The sequence below is a fragment of the Geospiza fortis genome, unplaced genomic scaffold (genome assembly GCF_000277835.1).
Source record: "Geospiza fortis unplaced genomic scaffold, GeoFor_1.0 scaffold264, whole genome shotgun sequence".
Taxonomy (NCBI): Eukaryota; Metazoa; Chordata; class Aves; order Passeriformes; family Thraupidae; genus Geospiza; species Geospiza fortis.
Genome location: NW_005054332.1, coordinates 3,117,095 through 3,131,186, shown reverse-complemented (window position 1 = coordinate 3,131,186; position 14,092 = coordinate 3,117,095). Strand labels below are relative to the sequence as shown.

Here is a 14,092-nt window from a genome sequence, read left to right as displayed (position 1 = left end):
AATTTTTCTTTCTTTTGCTGGTGAGAGATGTGACTTTTCTAATGCCTCACTAGTTTGTGCTGCATCCTTCATAGCATAATCAAAAAAACTGTTGCAGAAGAACAGGTCTTCTATTATGTCTAAAAAAATGAAGGAATGTGAGAACAAAAAATAAAAGTTACTAGTTTATTTTGCAAATGGAAACATCATTTGTATATTCAGTTACTACATACAGTTCGTATGTGTACAGTTGGATGCAGAAAATCCTGAAATATGAACACCTGCAGTAGGGATTATGTTGAACTTGAAACAGAATAAGCAGGTATATCTCTGCTATCATATAACTTATATTCTCAGTCATACAAAGAATATTAGAATAGGCAAGGATAAAAATAAGCTGTAACCAGACAAAACCGATGTTAAGAAATGTACATATTCTGGTTGTACCAATTTTTTTTTATAGTACTCAAAGATAGCACAATGACAAATATGGTAGGAAAACCAAAGCAGATAGGAAAAGAAAAGAGACATTCCCATCTATGACTTATTATAAATATAATTTCACAAAAGGTCTTATTTGATTTTCCCCTTATATTATGGCTAAAAATAGATGACAGCTAGATAGGTCAATTCATGTGCTTGTTCAGTATTCATGTACATCCTCAGTATTGAACAGAAACATATCTGCCTTTTACTTGAAAAGGTCACATGTGCCTTTGGGTATAAATGCAGAAGACATGGTGCATGTTATATCAAATCACACTCATTGTGGTTTTCCAATAATAGCGTAATCATTAGGATGAGCACTGATAAAATTTCAAATACATGTGATTTCTAAAAATTCATTATCTGCTTATAATAGCCACACAATCAGGTTAAAGAAAAAAATCTGGAGCTGAAAGACCTCCTGTATTTTTTAAAAGAGGGAAATAAGTAAGTCTTGTGACAGTCCTTGCTCATAGCAGTTGATTAGTGTGTTCCTAAACTGACCACCCGCAGAGCTGGGGAGTGAGGATCTCAGCTTGAGCGTCTACCAGAATGAACCTCATGAATAATGCCTCCAGACACCTTTGCAAAAGAAAATTGCTATCAGCTGCAATAATAAATTTCTGTGTGTAGCCTATTCTATTTATAGATCTGCTGCAGACAGCATGAGAGGAATCTAAATGAACTACTGGATTGCTTTCATTTGTGCAGTGTTGAGAATCCTGCTTTCATGGGTTTTAATATCAACATTACAGAGTTCAGTTAATTAAAAAAGCATTAAGAAACTGAATTATTCCTGGAAATCTACAATTGTGGGTGATGATTTTTAGTTATCAAATGTATTCAGTTTTTTATAGAAGAAAAAGTGGATCATTGCTGCTGACTGCCAAAAGACACAGATTTTAGTCTTCAACTTTAAAGAAAAAAATTCATACATTCTTTTAAGGACCTGTATATGCAAACATTGGCCATTACTTTTTATAGTCATACTTTTGCTATTGTGGAGAAGATTTAAAATAGCAGGTTTCATAACAAATGGTGAGTAGTTTACAGTTTACAAAATGAGCAATGTTATGACATTTCACCATTGGTGCTGTAATAGTCTAATAAAAAAGAAGAGTGATTCCTGATAAGGCAAAGAAAATAGTTTTTAAAAAGTTCTACAAAAGAATATAAAATTTGAAAGTATAACAGCTAACCACAGAGAAAGAAAATTATCACATCCATTGCACAAGAATTAGTATACAAAGCCCCAATTAACTTATTATTTTCCAAAGCATGCTGTAACTGTACTAGGTTAAGAGAGGGACAAGATCTCCCATATTCTACTGAATTAATCTCAGATGCAAGAAACACATAATGCCCAAATGACCAAGAACCTCTCCCAGGTAGATTTCACAATTTCATGATGGCTTTCTATCCTTTATAAATGCAAGAAGCAAATGAAAAAAGGCAGAAAATCAGAACAGTAATATCTTTTGTCTATGCTGTACACCTGTGAATGACTCTAAGAAAAATTTATTGGGGTAATTACATACATGAGCTGAAGAAAGTGAAAAACAAGGAAAATACCAGAATTTTGAAGTTTCAGAACAAGAAACAAATTTGGAGTGTTCTGTGGAAATGTGTTATATGACTGTATTGGTGTTTGAGTTCAGATCCAGAGCATGGTTTTGCAGAAAATCCCCTATTTGTCCCCTGTTGAAATGCCTTGTTCCACATTGTGTCTCTAGAGTACATGAACTAATTTATTTTGTATGAACCTGCACCAGAAGATTGTCATACAGGTCAGGTTCAGCTGTATGGACTCAGCATTCAGACCCAGACCAGGTCTAGTGTGAGTCAAAGCTTCTTGAAACATGAATAATGGGAATGTTGGGTCCTCAGCACTAATTGATTTGACCTGATAATCTATGCCTGTTGAACTACATTACCTACTAATGTGGATGCAGATTTATAATCAATCAAATGAAAATCATATGTTAAACACAAAAAACCCCTCCAGATTTTATGTGAGAGTACTGATGAACCCCAGGAGTAAATAGAGGAAAAAACCCAAACAACCCCTAACTATTCAGAATCATATGCAGGAAGAAAGACACAAACAGTGAAAGCAAATGGGAGAAAAGATAGAAATAGTGATGAAAAGGAGTGAAAGAGACAAGAAGAGTGTTTCTAGAGCACCATCACCTCCTGCCTCCAGGATTATGATACAGGGAAAAAAAGTGGAGGGGAAAAAAAGTGGAGGGAAAATGAACTACTCCCTGACATTCATAAAGTCCTCTGAAACGGTAAGGGACGTATTTTGTATTACCATTCCCCATGTTAAAATATTCCTTTGATCTTTGGTTTAGATATTAGATTGGAAAGAAAGTCACCAAGAAATATTTGCATGATATGACATGATATTGGCAATTCAGTAATACAAATTTTCTCCTTGAATCAATGTTACATCAGTGATCTGATTTAATGAAATCAAAGTTTTCTATAATAGGGACAGCTTTGGGATGCCAACCCAGATTATGGTAATTTATTTTAAATATTGCACAATACAGAGGAGACTGGATTGTGTTACATTAGTAATCAAGTCACAGTTAAAACCCTGCTTTTGACTTAAATCAGTTCTGTTTTTGAAAGGAAAGTTTATAATCCCTCTTCACAGTGTGTCACAGACATCATCTGTACTCTATTGAGAGTGTTTTGTTTGCCCAAAGCAGAGTATAATTTTCCATATTCCTGTGCTTTTTCCATTTCTAAAGTGGGAGTACAATGAGAGCAAATGCCCTTTATGTAGTTTTATGCAAGAGGGCTTCCCTGAAAGGAAGCACGCTCAAGACCCATTAATCATGATTTTAAGGTCCCTTCTAACACAAAGCATTCTATGATTCTGTGGTTGTACTGTGTGTCACAATGGGTTCAATATTTAATGACATAGATTCTTTTAGTGCCTTCATTACATTATCTGTAACAAAGCTATGGAATTTGGAGGGAACAGCTCCTTCAGTCAGTAAAGGCTGAAGGAGCTGTAGTAGATGTACTTCAGTTTATTTTCAAGTTGTTACTATTATGTTTTTGTCGCACTCTTTTGTTTTAAATTACTGGAAAACGAAAGGACCATCATACATTTTCAGTTTAAGCTTTAAGTTGAATTATGTTTCATGCAAAGATTCATTAAATTGCTTTTCAGAAAACACCAGCATAATGTAAAGGCAATTACAATCTCCCTTTGAAAGCTTTGTGTAATAGACAAATCCACAGAAACTCGCTGCAGCCAGGATAACCTTATCTCATCAATAATCTTAAAAATACCAAAGGACAATATATAAAGGAGGTGTTTCTTCCTTGTGCACAGCAGGTGTTTTATCTGCCAATCTTTCCTTCTATTATACAGCTCCCAAAATCAATTCAGCTTTCATGCTGCTTTAGTACTTTTCACTCAGGTTTCCTCAATTATGGTATCTTGTCTAGCTCTGAATGCTTTTGTTATCTTTAGTGTTTTGAATCATTTTTTCCTCTGTCTGGAAGAATTATTCTGCAAGTTCTGTCAGTTCACTTTAATTTGCTTTGCCTTTCACTGAGAGGATTTTTGTATTGGGTTTGTGTGATCAGGTTTTGGTAGTGGCAGGGACCTACGGGGCTGGCTTCTGTGGGAAGCTGCCAGAAGCTTCTCCCATGTCCAATAGAGCCAATGCCAGGTGGCTATGGGATGGACCTGCCACTGGCCAAGGCCAAGTCCATCAGCAATTGCAATGCCTCTGGGATAATGTTGTTAAGAAGCAGAAAAAAAGCCCTGGCAGCAGCCTGTGCTGGGGCAGGATCCTGGCAGGGCCATGGCCCCGTGGAGAGAGGAGCCATGCTGAAACAGGTTTGCTGCCGGGACTTGTGTCCCTCTGCCTTGGGACACACACTGGAGCAGTTCTGAAGTACTGGAGCCAGTGGCCTTCCCACACTGAAGAAGTTCATGAAAGACTGTTTCCTGTAGGAGAAATCCCACACTGGAGCAGGAGAAGAATGAGGAGCCCTCCCATTGAGGAGGAGGGAGCAGCAGAGACTTGTGATGAAATGACTGCAACCCACATTCCCCACTGCCCTGTGCCACTGTGTGGGTGGAGGTAGAGAATTCAGGAATGAAGTTGAGGCCAGAAAAAAGTAGGGGTGAAGGGAAGGTGATCTAAGATTTGGTTTTATTTTCTCTTTACCCTACTCTGATTAGATTGGCAATAAATTATTTTTTCCCCACGTTAAGCCTGTTTTGCCCATGACAGCCTGACCCATGAGTCTTTCATTATATCTTCTCTCCCTTGTTCAGCTAAGGAGGATAGAGCAGCTCTGGTGGGCACCTGGTGCCCAGCCATGCTCAACCCACCACAATTTTCTAAACTGCTTTTCTTTATATGAAGGCTCTCTTTAAACCAAGACCAAATCACTTGTGAATTAAGTTGGTTTAGAAAACTCATAGGGAAAACGTTTTGAGATTGCTTGGGTGCACTCATGGAGGAACTATTTGGCTTAAAATTTTCTTTGGGGCCGACTTAGAGTTATACTGGTTCTATCACAGACTAAATAGGCCCTCACTTTTAAATGATGCTTCTGAATTATTTGATTTAGATTCAAATATTGGAGTGGAAAGGTTACAATCCCACTTCAAAAGGAGAGCATGAGGGACAAAAAAGTTCCAACACCTTGCTTGCCTCTTGTCAACACAGGAAATAAAACCCATTGTATACAAACTGATTCAATTCTAGCAGCAAATTAATTTATAGGACCCAAATAAAGCTTTATCCATCCCAGTCAGACAGAAATGAGCATCTGCTCTACCTTACCATTAAGCATATACATTTTCTTGAGCAAGAACACACTCTTTAAACAATATCTAAACTGTAGAAAGTTTCCTGCATTTTGATTTAGCTGTGATTTAGGAAGGACAGAATTTGATTTATGGAAATAATGAAGGAAGAGAAACTCTTGCTTATTGGCAGATTATCTATTTCAGACCTTCAAGGATGCCATTATTTTCAGGAGTTCAGGATGGTTTTAATTTATTTTGCAGTGTACTAATTGAATTTACTAACACAGCACTAACTTTTCAGGATCATGAAGCCTATTCTGGTGTCTTTTATAAACACTCTTTAGACTCAATTTTCCACTCATTTGGTCAACATGTTGGATTTAATAACCATCTCATGAAGGATACATATCCATTAAAATGTATGTTGCATGAAAAGTTCTGCCTGGTAACATGTCAGTTATGACCATTCCTATCACAAGAGGATGCACAATTGTGGTATCAAGCACTTCTAGACGTGTAACACTTAATGACAGATGGTTAAGGATCCCTCAGAAAAAGTACAGCAAGTAATGGTTGGTAAAAACAACCTATCTGGGCAGAAATCCATTCCCTGGCCACATCTAGGAAGAGAAATAATGATCTGTCAGGCTGGATCCAGTGCAAGGGCTATAATTAGCTCTGACATTACTCCTTTCCCCAGTCTCGGTCTTTTCAGTTAAATCTACATTTTGTCCTTCCTTGTGTTTATGCAAAAAATAGTCAATAGATGTTGACATATGATAAATGTATTTATAAAAATGATTTTGTTAAAGCTGAAAGGCTATGATTTTGATAATAAAAAATTCAGACTATATGAAACACGTTCAGGGAAGCATATAAATATTTTCAGCAGCATAAGGTTGAAGGCAGATCTCCACATCTTACTGAAATCATATGCAGCCTAAATTCTGTTTGTCCTTCAAAAATCTAATATTAATTCCTTTTGACAGAAGATTTCCAATTTCTCTCAGCAGTCCCTAGGGCTCTAAACAGCCTTTGCTTCAATATATCTACTATTTGCAGTAGGACTTGGGAATACCATACCAAAGCAGGGACACTGAACATTGACCTGCACCATACTGCTTGTTCCACTGCTTTCATTAAACTTGCATTGTATACTATTACTAAATTCTATTAGAAATTTAAAATAATCTTTAAGCACAAAACCACTAATTACTTCATTTTTAGATTAATTTATAGGTTGCAGAACTACATGACACAGAACTATTTTCCAAGATTTCAGCCTCATTACAGACCAGCTGTAGTTTGATAGAGTAATCATGAGGAGACAGGTAACAAAATTGCAGGGCAAAATCTTTAATAGTTTGTAAAATAGCAGCATTTACTTTAAATACACAACATAATAACTTTGAACTACAATGGCTTTATTCTAAATTCAGAACTGTCTACTTTGGAAAGAGGAAAAAAATATAGTGCAAATCTAGGTGGTCATTATGCTTTTCTCTATCAGTTTCTTACTAATTTCTTTTCCTGTTTCTAAAAGAGGTTTTTTATTTATGTATTTATTATTTTGAACTTCCACAGATGAAAAGTATTCCACTCTAAATTCAACTTACAGAAAGAAGATTCCATAACCAATTCTTGATGACGTTGTCGCTCGTTCTACCAATTTGCAACTTTAATAATCAGTGGCTCAGCACCTCTTTCATGTCTATTTAGCACCCTATTTAAAACACTTTTCTGTTTTAAAAGCATTCTGAATCACAAGAGTTTGATCATCAGCACTTTCTTTTAAGCCTGGTTTATGTACAAGGCTGGAAGACACAAATCTCTTAAGAGCTCACATAAAAGGGTAAGTTTGAATTTGCAGGGCATCATCACCTTCCTATGGTGATTTTCCCAGTTCAACTAATTTCTCGTATCTCCTGGTAATTCAAATTTAGAGCCTTCTCTTCAATCCTAGGTACCTCCTCATGTCCTAGTTTCAACCCAGTCTCTGAGATTCCTGTTTCTAGCTCAACAAAATGGAGATAATTTTCCATATGCACATAACACAGTGTAATATTTACAGATAAGAATTCATGTTTATAAATACATATAATATATTCTAAGCTATGCTAGAAAACAGCAATTACTAAAGGCTCTATGAAAAGTTGACATTGCAAGTGACCAGGTAAACCACAGCTGCTTTGAACTGACAAAACCTTTAGCATCCACTTTGGATATTCCTTTTTCTAGTTATCCTAAAAACACCACAGGAGAGAAATTCTGAAGGAATGAACCTCGTGGAGGAAAACCTGAATAGAATCTTTCTTTGATGGTTCATCTTTTGACACTAAATCTTCAACTTATTTTTCTCAGCAAGTGCCAAAAGAACATTTGTACATTGCTTTTTCATTTCTTAATGAGAACACAAAACTGGGCATGCGCTTGGCTTTTTCTCTGAATAGCTAACAGAGCCACGAGGTGGATCAAGAGCCACAACTTAGAAAGAGCAAGTCCCCATGGATTGTGGTTTTTCCATGGAAGGGAATGACTATGAGTCATCCTTTCACCACAATATTCTAGCCTTAAAGTTAAGTTGTATCTCTCCACTTTGCTTGTAAATCTTTTTAATAGTTTTTAATATTTAAATTCTATTAGTTGTCTACCCATGAGCTTTAGGAGCTTTTTTCCCCCTCCTGATTCTTTAAGTTAAGGAAGGGGAAGATAATATTCCTCCACATAAATCGTGCTTCAAACCAGTAGGTGTTTGCAGACTTGCATCTGTGTTTGCCCAGGGGCCAGTGAAATGTAACCCCTTCTTTTTTCTGAAGGGGTTTTTTATGCATCACAGAAAATTTGATTCCATAATAACATTTACTAATGTATATTAGAAAATGTACTTGTACATGTCATGGTAGTTAACATATTAGAAATGCACCACTGATCTAATCAGTAAAAATAGCACCGCAGAACCCTGCCTGGACTTTTACACATTTTTTTAAAGAGTATTTGAGCTACAATTAAAAGTAATTTGTCAAAAGACAATAATTTACCAAAATATTTATTATATATAATATTTTTTCAAAAAACCTCCTTTTTTCAACCTCAAATGAAATTGATTACTATCTATACAGCATACCAAACTACAGCCTCTAAGACATGAAATCCTAGGAATGTTGTAGGCTGAGTTAATTTCCATTAATTTCTATTTCAATTATCTAGACTTTATTATAATATCTTATGAAGATTGAGGTGATGTATGAATGACACAAGCAATTGCATTTGCCATATATTCTACAGATTTATCACTTACAAAAGATGGTAGATTAGCCAAAATTCCTTGAATGGTGCAAACTAGATAATGTAAGTTTCCTTGCCAATGACCAAGGTGATTTCTTTCCCTCAGAAGGTAATTGAAACTACTGTGCCTTTTCAATCTGTAGTTTCTTAGACTGTCCAGGGCTTTAACTCTAATATAGATAAGTCCTAGAGTTTTAAATAAGACTCTGGAAATTTCCCAAATAGCTTTTTACAACCTTCAGACTAGCACATCATCAGTCACATGATGTGGCTGAATTGGTAGGTCATGTTTGAAGAACATTGGTTTTCAGGAATCACCTCACATATACTGGTACATAAAGTCTAGAGTTAAGTCTTATCTCAGCCCAACAGTGGTGTTTCATCACTGCAGATCTATCTAATTACACTGTAAGCATGGAATGTGTGATGCTGAAATCCAGAGAAGGCAAAAAATATAAACACCCTAGACCTTTGTGTTACTTAGAACAAGACTAGTAAAAATTGGCCCGCAACCAGTGCATTGGGCACTGTAACCTGTGTTGAGTGTAGTATAAAACTTCCCACAAAAACAGAATAGCATTTTTTTTAGTTCCAAAAAAACCCCTCTCTTAAAGCTCCTGGGTATCTTTCCCCTGTCTGTCTCTCTTATCTCTTTGAGATTCACTTTCTTCCCTGTGTAGTTCAGATATTTTCTTCTGCTGTTGGGAATAAAAGAGGAAAAGAAAGCCTCAACACTCTTTTCTTGTTCATCCTTTCTCTGGAGTACCACCAGCTCACAAAAGAAGCAAGAAATTCCTGCATCATAGGACTTTTGTTTATACCTTAACTAAAGTGTAGGGGGTTAAGGACAACATTATAGATTCCGTTTGTCCATGGCTCTAACCAAATTTCTACAATAAATTCAATCTAAGCTATTTATTTAAATAGCATCAAAGGTAGGTCACAAAAAACTGAAAATAAAAAGCAGCTAGAAAAGTAAGTGTGTATGAAGGAACAAACCTTGACCGCTCTGTCAGTTTCCTCCTACTAAAATGAAAGGTAATGTATAGGAGAGTGCACAAAGCTTTTACAAAGAGTAATTGCTTAAGCTTACACAACTAATTGAACATGAGAAGGACAAAAGAAGTACTGAGTACTAGAACTACAAAATACTGTCTGAAGTGAAAAGTTAGCCATCACCATGTGCTTTGAATTTTGTTACAATATGCTTTCTATCAATAGCTTGGGTTGTTCCATCTTGTAGGTTGACCTTTTATTTTGATTACTGCCTCAGCTCTGAGTTTCACACATTTCTGGATGATGGCTATGACTTATGAAAGATATAAAATGCCCTAAAAACTGTAAAAATCAAATGCTATAAAACTGAGTGTTGGCATTTTTTCAAATGTGCAAGAATTGTAACTGTTACAGTTGTCCCATTGCTGAGAATTAGCACAGTTGGTGACACTGTGAAAATGATCCAAAGTGCAACAGAGGAAGTCTGATTTGCAGCCGATCTTTATAAATGTTACAAAGGCCATTTGTGTACCATTTTCTCAAACAGACCTATCTTTAAGGGATATGAGATTGGTCTCTCTCTAGCTTGTACTCAAGAGGTCAGATGAGTCAGGTCATCTGACTTATTTGCAGCACAAGCTAAATCATTATCTTGAAAAAGTAAATGACAGGAGAATATACAACAGAGGGAAACAGTTGCATCATGACATCATTAGCAGTACTGTTATTCACTTCCAGATTCCCTTCAGAGAAACAACTCAGTTTCTCTTGTTATCATGATGCTGACCCATTTCTTTACATTTATGTAGAAGAATAACAGAAAGTTATTCTGTCAGTCTGGCTCTATTGGCTATCTAACCTTTCAAATTTTTGGGGAATGGAAATGAGCAGTTATTTTAAATAAGACACTTGAACTTATAAATCAATAACTAAAATAACCTGAATCAAGAAAGCATATGTAATGATCTGCATTTAATCATAGAGGATTTTAGTTTTGTCAATAAAGCAGACAAAAGATTTCATGTTATTTTCTGGATATAGAGTGTCTATAACTAGGATTCACCAGGGCAGTGCCTGTGACAATATTAACTTTTGAAGATGAGTTTCTTTACACCTTCTGAAAACTTTTTATTTTCCAGTGTGCATCAGTATGATGTCTGTCCATGTAAAATGAAAGTACTGGAGCGATTGCTGGTAACAATCTGATATTACACTGTCTCATTCTAGTGTCTGAATATTTTACAGACACTGCTTTTCACTGCTGGGTGGAGTGAGCCGTGCTTCAACCTCTAATACATGCTGTACTCTTCTGACAAAAACACTTCAGATTCAGTAGCAAGGATGGTGATTTGAAAAGTGTATCCATATTTTTGCCATAAAGTTTCAATGTGTCTGTGTCTACATAGCAAAATGAAGAGATCATGGAAGTAGAATTAGACATATTTGACTTTAATTAGCACTGCTACCGCCTGCAGTGAACACATGATGGGATGTTTCATGCTGGCTGCTAAGTCTTCAAGGAAAATAGTGCTTTTTTCAGCTTACTAGCATGTATAGATATTGGTACTCACTCTATCTTCATGAAAACTACCATAGTTGTGCCTTTTCTGCAGCCAAAATCTCTTTATTTTACTCTATAGGGATGTCCGCTATGTATCCATAGAAACAAGCACAGAATGAACTGTGATGCCTTGTGGTCACGTTTGTTTTGAAGTTACCACATAAAGGAAGTAAGAATGCCCTATTAAAAAAAAAGAAAAGAAAAGAAAGGATTTTTAAAAAGAAGACAAAGCTCTAACGCAGCAAGAGGAAAGAATTAATTTTAACCCTTCATGTTTACCTCCTTTAGTCAATTTCTAGCAAATACATTGCAAATTCACATTGGCTGAAATATTAATGAAGGAATTCCTTCCTTCCATTCCTTCCTATCCATTGATATCAATGCCCCTATAAGTGAAATGCACATTAGAGCTAATAAGGGCAACTAACACCTCAGTTAGGCTGTGAAAGAAACAATCTGTTTGTGGTTGCAGAATGATTTAGCAATTAGAGTAGGTGCTTGGAGTTTTCCCAGGCTTTCAGGTTCACTTGACCAAATTATGACAGCACAACTGAAAACAGGTGATCTTGAAAATCACAGCTTTTCATACACTGTAACACAAATATGCATAATTAAAATTAGAAAATTAATTTAAATTCTCAGTTGAGAGAAGGTGAATTGGAATTCCATTCTCTACTTCTGGACTGCTTTGCTTTAATATTAAAGATTTATTGACAACAAGTAAACCCAAAGTATCAGCTAAACCTCAGTTCTCCCAGTTTCTGCTACATGCCTCTTCAAAGGCAGGGGCAGATTATATCAATTATTCTGGTTATACTGATTGTTTCTGATTCAGAACAACAGACTCTTTCATGCTTCCACTGCTGGCTTCAAAATTCCTAATTTCTAAAGAGAAGGTGAAAAATTCTCCCAGAAAGTTTCCAAGACACTTGGGTATTAAAGGCTAACCCAAAGCAGGGCCTGCAGTCCAAAAGTTAATTCAGACCTGTACCATAAATTTCCCTAGAATCCCGAAAACTTGACAGAATCTCAGGTTTTGTAGCATTCTTATTTTACAAGCATAAAATTTAAAAATACAAGTGTAATCTGTGCTATCCAAATGAATTACACAACTCAGAGATGAAAATATTTTATTTGTTGGCTGATTCCTTTTTCTGATGTGCAGAGGTTTTCTACAGCCTTTTTAAGACATTCAGAACTGGAAGGTAGTTCCCTGGAGTCAAGGTCCTACCACATCTGAACGACTTACACATCAAAGAATGTTTGTCTTGAAACTCCCACCTGTAACTGAGTTTCCAACACAATATTGTTTAACGTGTGGAGGGGTCAGACCACGGTGTGAATGTTCAGCTTGTCTGAACCAGTTGACTGGTTTCATGAGGATCATTCTCTTAGCAGATGCTTTAATGCAGACAATGATAGGATCTCGATGAAACCACTTAGGAACTACAGAAGCTGGTAAAAGAGCTGAATTTTTTGGTGCATGTGTTTCTTCACTTTGCAAAAAGAAAAAAAAGATCTTGCTTTACTCAAGCCCATGTAATTCTGAAAAGTTAATATTAAAAAATATACTGCTGTGTGACAAATCAGGATGTGATACAAATAAAATTACTGCAAAATCAAAATAAGAAATACTAGATTTTTCTGCAGAGTTGATAATTACATTTTGTTGTGTATTGGATATTGAAGAAAAGGGTGCTAGAAGGTGGGAAGTCCTACTGAGGCACAGCTACCATTGAACTGTATACTCTGCCATATACAGCTTCTGTACTAAACTGATGGGCATTCAGTGGTAGAAAAGCAGCAAATTAAATACTGTCATCAAAGACAAATATAGTTTTTAATTTTCTTCCTTTTAAAATGTTTTAAATTAAATGTGTAAAATCCTAACTTCATTAACATTCACTTAGAACATTTTATATGTGATCAATGTAGTAGTGGAATATCATAACCACTGATATAAGTAGGTCAGTTTGACATTGTATCATCTGTGAGATAAGCTCTTTAAGAGATCTTTGACTAGAACTGATATAAACCACAGTTGATTATAAACACTTATTAGTGTTTATTGTTTACTGCTGAAATATTTCAAACATAAAATCAACACTGGAGTTAACTACTATCTTCTATTATATGATGAGCAAATTCCTTTAAAATCTCACTTTCCTATTGTAGCTACACTATGATTTATTTTTAAAGGTGTTAAAGAGAAGAACCATTTTAAAATATGTTAATATTCATCATATTTGCATTTATTAAGCTGAAGTAAAAATTATCTCACAGTGATGTTTGTGGAATGGGGATCTCTGGTAGAGGTTTCTGCTAATGCAGCTGAACAGATAATATTTCCACTGGGATTGAATCTGCATGATAATTGTGGAGAAAGCAGAGTAGGAGCAGTTTGTGTTGCAGTTGTTGGCCTGAGTCCACAAGATTTTACAGTGCACAAAATAATTTCTGGCAGAAATTCCTGTAACTCATATGGCTACCTACCCTTAAGCGTATTTTCTGTGTGTAATATAATTCTATGTCTTCTAGTATTATCTAAAGCAGTGTTTGTGCCAAGGTATCATTTATGTGCTTCCTGTGTTCCAGCACTTTCTGTGAGACTGGAAATGTGAGTGCTGGAGGAATGGAGTGACTCACAGCTCGTGTGTTTCTATGGTAAGATTTTCTGCTGCTGTAATTGTTCAGCTCCACTGGTGGTAGCTATGGCAGCATCATTTGTGCAGAGAGACAACCATGCAGCTTCAGATGTTTTAGGGAAGGTTAAGTTTTTTATTGTTAAAGGCAATACTGTACAGCACGCAACCTATATATGGTATTCATTGCACTGTTACTGTTAAAGACTAGCTCATACACAGTGGAATTATCTGTAATAAATGCTAAAACCAGAAATAAAATAGACATGGAGAGAATTTACTAAACAAAGAATACTTGAAGCTGTACAAATAGAAATTATAAGTGAAAGATACATAAAAAATGGTTGACATGGC

At 35.8% G+C, this 14,092-nt stretch overlaps 1 protein-coding gene across 1 annotated transcript in view; it reads right to left on the bottom strand.

Moving 5' to 3' along the window:
- EYS (eyes shut homolog) overlaps positions 1-14,092 on the bottom strand; it is a 702,047-nt gene that overhangs the window by 50,768 nt on the left and 637,187 nt on the right.